The 7,004-nt window shown below is 44.4% G+C and overlaps 1 pseudogene; it reads right to left on the bottom strand.

The window, feature by feature from the left end:
• Positions 1-2,712: 2,712 nt before the first annotated feature.
• On the bottom strand, positions 2,713-4,780 carry LOC116906107 (annotated as a pseudogene).
• Between the last annotated feature and the right edge of the window lie 2,224 nt (positions 4,781-7,004).

Raw genomic sequence — 7,004 nt, 5'->3', positions numbered from 1 at the left:
TTCAGGTTCCGGCGGTGTCTCAGGCAGGGCTCCTGCCTCACCTGGGCCCTCTCCCACGGGAGCCCAGAGGCCTTATACAGTTTCCTCTTGGGCCAGGGATGTGGGCAGGGGTGGGCAGTATTGGTGGTCTCTTCTGCTCTGCAGCCTCAGGAGTGCCCACCTGACCAGGCGGTAAGGTATCTCTCCCACAGGTTCTGGGCAGGAATCTTGTCTTTGAATATCATGTATATACATACATACACACACACACACACACACACACACACACACATATATATATATATATATATATATATATATATTCTGTTTGCTTGTGGATTGAACAAAATGTTACAAAAATGTTGGTAAAACTAAGAAAGTTCTTCCATTAGCATACTTTCTCAGAATTAGCCTTATAAATTTTTTTCTTTCATCAGGGTGCATGTGTGGACATGCCAACACAGACATGATGGTCAGAGGACAAATTGTAGAAGTTATTCTTCCCATCCACCAGTAGGTCCAAGGGATCTAACACAGGCCACAAGGCTTGGAGTCTACCAGATGAACCATCTTGAAGATTCTAACCTAATTTAAAGAGTTTGGGGTGGTTTTTTTATTCCAAAGTCCTTTCAAAGACATATGGACTCTATGTTGTGGAATGGGGTCTATAATGAAATCAAGGTACATTACCCAAACCTTCTCTGGAAAATATAGAAGTTCCTATAGTGTCTCTCTAAGGAACCAGTTTTTTTCTGTACCTACCCCAGTGTGTAACCCCACTGTGCTTTAGTGATGGCATCGTGTTTCTCAGTCTAGCTCTCTAAATGCTCCAACAGTTCCCACGACTCCTTTGGAATCTCTTTTGCTTAAATCATCTAGAGTTACTTTCTTCTCTGTAGAATTTAAAACATGGTTGCAATTACAATGTTGGAAATGCTACTTGTGAGACTTTAACTTTCAAAATCAACATAAAACCAAACCCAAAATACAATTTTTGTCACCGAAGTGATTTTTAATGGCAGGACCCTGGCATATACAGAAGGAGGTGTTACAGGACTTTCAAAGATCTCTGTAAAAGGCAGTTTCTCAAAAAGAAAAATGACATTTACAGAATAGTGCCGAGAACTAGAAATCCTTGTGTTGAGAGAATAATACAGGTACAGAAAGTCAAGCACTACATGCTGTCTCTCACAAACAGAAACTGGGAGCGTAGGTTTACATGTAGGGGAACGTCTTGAAACTTGAAAGGAGACAATGAGAGAGAGATGACTTGACGGTTGTTACCAGTAAAACACACGCGACGTAAGAACAGAATGTAGACTATGCATGAGGAGGAAAAGGACCAGCAAGAAGTGAGCAAAAGAATGAGCAGAGAATGAGGAAGAGAAATAAAAGCAAAGTGTGTATGAAATGTATTAATGAGGAACTAGAGAAATGGCTCATCAGTTAGGAACACTTGCTGATCTTGCAGAAAACCAGGGCTTAGATCCCAGCACCTACATAGTGTCTCGAGCCATCCAAAACTACAGTTCTGGGGTTAGAAGATACAATGCCCACTTCTGGCTGCCTCAGGCACCAAGCATGCATATGATACACATACATACATACAAGCAAAATACTTATACACATAAAACTAAATTCAATTACATTTTAAAGCCATGATGAAATCTGTTACTTTGTATGCTAACTTAGTAAATAATTAATGAATAAATGATTAATAAATACATTCCAGCCTGATATATTGAGAAATGTTGAGCATCATCACTATGTGTGTTATATTCTCCATAATGTATGCAAAGAACTCTTCCGGGAAGAAGCGGAAGTCACATGTACAGTAAAGATGGGGAGACACAGTGACATCAGGAGTCCCCAGTGGATGCAGCTGAAGCTCTGCACCTTCCCAACGTTAAATTAACCTGTACTGAGCTTTCTCCATCTCAGAAATTAATAGTGTCTCCTCAGCACCTAAACAGAGTTCCTACACCGTGGGGCTTCAGCCTGGAGGCTTTCCACAGAGATCTCTGGTCCCGCTAGTTGCGTGGGTTCAGGCGAAGGAGAGAACTCGGGAAGGGAGGAGGAACTGCTTTCCGCTCACACTGCTGCCGGTGCTGTTCCACCTCTGTCACTTCAGTTCAGGCCAGGCTGAGCCAGCAGGAGGCTGACTAGCTGGCAAGGGGCGCAGGGAGCTTCTGGCAGTGATTTTGGGAGAGCAGATCTCTTCCCCCCAAGCGGTGGTGTTACAACTCTTTTGACAGAAGCTCTAGGACAATGGAATGATTCCTGCACACCTTTAATCTTCTCAATAGATTCTTAAGTACAGTTTTGGGATAGGTCAGGGTTTGAAAGCAGGTACTTCCTGTTGGTTTGACCTGAGAGCTTGGGAGCACCTCATCTACATATCTGGGGGGTTGGTCCTGCTTCTACATGACTGATCTGTCTTGAGCCTGAGGTATGTGAGAGGGGCCTGATCTCCTTAGGAATGTTTCCGCTTCCGTTCCTTAGGGTCCCCTTCGGATTTGACCTATCTCAGCCAGAAATCAGGGTACCTTTCACAGCCTACCGCCCCACACTACCCACCATCTCTCTTGGCCTTTCCTGGGAAGGTGATAGCTTCATAGTCAGGGCAGCTGAGTTTTGTCAAACTGCAAGCACATACACTCTATTTCAAAGAACCTCACTTACAAAAGGACTTTTCCCTAACAAACACCTACTCCGAGCACGTGTGCTGCACTCTCACCATGCAGTAACCTCGTGCTGCACACCTTCATGTCCTTGTGTTCCTCCAGTTGGAGCTGGGTTTCTCTGTAAACCACAAACAAAAGCAACCAAAAGGAAAGTGGAGTTGAAAACTAATGTCCTGATTCCTCATGAACAGAAGACACTGACTTACATTTAAAAAAAAAGTCAATAAGAGCATGAAAGATTAAGCAAAACATGAGTCATTTGAAAAGCTAAAACTAATATAATGTTTGAGTTATATGAAAAAGGATATGAATTAGAGGCAAGTAAATAAATTAAAATTTTCGTAGTTGGAAAATACAAGTCCTGTTGGTTTTCTATTGCTGCACCAATTTCTTATCTGGCCATCTGCGGATCCCCTCTGAGTCTCATTGTGCTGAACTTGAACTGCCAGCCAGAGCAGCAGTCTCATCTGAGATGGGACTCTTTCCCAGACTCTCAGCTATTGGCAGAACTCATTTCCACGCAGTTCTGTGACTAAAGCTGACACCCACTTGCTGCCAGCCCCAGATTGCTCTCTTATCCAGAAGTCACTCCATAGGTCCTTGTCATGTGACCCTCCTCAAGTCATAGCTGCTCAATTCTTGAAAGCTAGTAAAACTTTTCCAGAAAAGCACAGCCAGACCCTCTTTTTAAAAGCTCATCTACAAAAGGCAAGCGCATCTGAGATATCAATCTTTAATTAAGAGTCAACTGATGCTGGTTTTTCTGAGGAACCTCCAGACTGATTTCCAGAGTGGTTGTACCAGTCTGCAATCCCACCAACAATGGAGGAGTGTTCCTCTTTCTCCACATCCTTGCCAGCATCTGTTGTCACCTGAGTTTTTTTTTTCTCCATCTTTTTTTTGTGGGTGCAGTGAACTTTATTGATGGTATTCAAGAGAGAAGGGAGGGCTCCCTAGGCCCCTCCTGTTATTATGGGGTCTGGGATGGAATTGTGAGGGAGGTGCTCAGTGTTGGGGGCTAAGTTGGGATGGGGACTCCTCAGCAACTGAGGGTCTCTCTCTTGCTTTCTCAGTATCTTTGCTGGGCTGGGTGGGTGGTCCAGGGTTTCTACTCCCTTGGAGGCCATGTGTAGGGTTATGAGGTCCACCACCCTGCTGCTGTAGCTATATTCATTGTCATACCAGGAAATGAGCTTTACAAAGTTGTCATTGAGAGCAATGCCAGCCCCAGCATCAAAGGTAGAAGAGTGGGAGTTGCTGTTGAAGTCACAGGAGACAACCTGGTCTTCAGTGTAACCCAGGATGCCCTTTAGTGGGCCTTCAGACGCCTGCTTCACCACCTTCTTGATGTCATCATATTGGCAGGTTTCTCCAGGTGGCATGTCAGATCCACACGAATACATTGGGGTAGGAACACAGAATGCCATGCCCATGAGTTTCCCATTCAGCTCTGGGATGACCTTGCCCACAGCCTTGGCAGCACCAGTGGATGCAGGGATGATGTTCTGGGCTGCCCCACGGCCATCACACCATAGCTTTCCAGAGGGGCCATACACAGTCTTCTGAGTGGCAGTGATGGTATGGACTGTGGTCATGAGCCCTTCCAAGATGCCAAAGTTGTCATGGATGACATTGACCAGGGTGGCTAAGCAGTTGGTGGTGCAGGATGCATTGCTGACAATCTTGAGGGAGTTGTCGTATTTCTCGTGGTTCACACCCATCACAAACATGGGGGCATCGGCTGAAGGGGCGGAGATGAGGACCCTTTTGGCCCCACCCTTCAGGTGGGCTCCAGCCTTCTCCATGGTGGTGAAGACGCCAGTAGACTCCACGACATACTCAGCACCAGCATCACCCCATTTGATGTTAGCGGGATCTCACTCCTGGAAGATGGTGATGGGCTTCCCATTGATGACAAGCTTCCTATTCTCAGCCTTGACTGTGCCGTTGAACTTGCCATGGGTAGAGTCATACTGGAACACGTAGACCATGTAGTCGAGGTCAATGAAGGGGTCGTTGATAGCAACAATGTGTACTTTGCCAGACACAGAGCAGAAGGCAGCCCTGGTAACCAGGCACCCAATACGGCCAAATTCATTCACACTGACCTTCACCATCTTGTCTATGAGACGAGGCTGGCACTGCACAAGAAGATGCCGCTGTCTCTGGAACAGGGAGGAGCAGAGTGCCTTTTTTTCTCCATCTTTATTAAATTGGGTATTTCTTATTTACATTTCAATTGTTATTAGCTTTCCCAGTTTCCAGGCCAACATCCCCCTAACCCCCCCCTCCCCCCCCTTCTATAGGAGGTTCCCCTCCCCATCCTCCCTGCATTACCGCCCCCCCCAACATTTTATCTTTAATCATTCTGATTGGTGTATGGTGTGGAGTCTCAGGGTCATTTGATTTGCATTTCGATCACTAATAGATTTTGAACATTTCTTTAAGAGCTTCTCACCCATTTGAGATTCCTCTGTTGTGAATTCTCTGTTTAGTTCTATACCCCACTTTTTAGTCAGCTTGTTTGGTTTTTTGGTGGCTAGCTTCTTGAGTTCTTTATACATTTTGAATATTAGCCCTCTATCGGATGTGGGGTTAGTGAAGATTTTTTTCCCAATCTGTAGGTTGCCAATTTGTCCTATTGATTATGCCCTTTGCCTCACAGAAGCTTTCCAATTTCATGAGGTCCCATTTATCAATTCTTCATCTTAGAGCCTGAGACATTGGAGTTCTGTTTAGGAAATTTCCCCATGTTTGAGGCTCTTTCCCACTTTCTCTTCTATTAGATTCAGTGTATCTGGTTTTATGTTGAGATCCTTGATCCACTTGGACTTGATCTTTGCGCAAGGTGACAAATGTAGATCTATTTTCATTTTTCTACATACTGACTGCCAGTTAGACCAGCACCATTTATTGAAGATGCTTTCTTTTTTCCATTGTATATTTTGGCTTTTTTGTCAAAGATCAAGTATGCGTGTGTGGGTCTTCAATTCTATACCATCTGTCAACCTGTCTATGTTCCAATGCCATGCAATTTTTATCACTATTACTCTATGGTTGAGTTTGAGGTCAGGGATGGTGATTCCCCCAGAAGTTCTTTTATTGTTAAGAATTTTTTTCAGCCTGACACTATTACTGATACTATGATGTGCTTATATACAGGAACCTAGCATGACTGCCCTCCAAAAGGCCCAACAAGCAATAAAGTTAGATATTTACACCCAACCAATAGGCAGAAGCTGGTGACGCCTGTAGTAGAATTAGGGAAAAGCTGGAAGATGCTGAGGAGAAGGGTGTCCCTATAGGAAGACCAACAGTCTCAAGTAACCTTGACCCCTGAGATTGCTCAGACACTGAGCTACTAACCAAGCAGCATATACCAGCTGACATGAGGCCCCCAACACATATACAGCAGAGGACTGCTGGGTCTTGACGCAATGAGAGAAGATGCTGCACCTAATCCTCAAGAGACTTGAGGCCCCAGGGAGTGGGAAAGTCTGGTGGGGTGAGGGTAGGGAGTAGGGGAGTGGAGACATCGTTTTGGAGAGGCAGTGGGGAGGAACACTGTGGAACAGTCAGAGGGCAGACTGGGAGGGGGAAAAGACTGGATTATAAAATTTAAAGAATTATTTTTAATTAAGTCAACTGATTAGTAATCTTGGCATTAGAATACTGCCCACATATCCACAGGTCCATTTATCCTCAAGAGGAAGGGATGACATACAGATCACAAGAGTAACCAACAGAGATAAATGGGAGGAGGCGAAATAGAGAAACAGGCACACTTCTTAAGCATATATTTCATCTTCTTACAACCAAATAGACAGTTAAACATCACTTGCTTTTGAGGAATGTACCTGATCATGGATGCAGACTGATACCTTCTATAAAGTTTTCATATAAAACCTTTTTTTTTTTGAAAGCCAATTTGTTCGTTTTAATTCTATTATGTGATTTCTATTTAGTTGATACCTGTGGTTTTTTTTTTTTATTATTAACTTGAGTATTTTATATTACATTTCGAGTGTTATTCCCTTTCCTTTGCTTCCGGGCAAACATCCTCCTCCCTTCCCTATGGTGTGTTCCTCCCAACCCTCCTTGGTTTCCCTCTCCCAACAGTCTAGTTCACTGGGGGCTCTCATTCTTAGCAGGACCCAGGGCTTCCCCTTCCACTGGTGCTCTTACTAGGATATTCATTGCTACCTATGAGGTCAGAGTCCAGGGTCAGTCCATGTATAGTCTTTAGGTAGTGGCTTAGTCCCTGGAAGCTCTGTTTGGTTGGCATTGCTGTACATATGGGGTCTCGAGCTCCTTCAAGCTCTTCCAGTTCTTTCTCTGATT

Source organism: Rattus rattus, chromosome 7, assembly GCF_011064425.1.
Source record: "Rattus rattus isolate New Zealand chromosome 7, Rrattus_CSIRO_v1, whole genome shotgun sequence".
Taxonomy (NCBI): Eukaryota; Metazoa; Chordata; class Mammalia; order Rodentia; family Muridae; genus Rattus; species Rattus rattus.
This window is presented reverse-complemented; position numbering and strand designations above follow the sequence as displayed.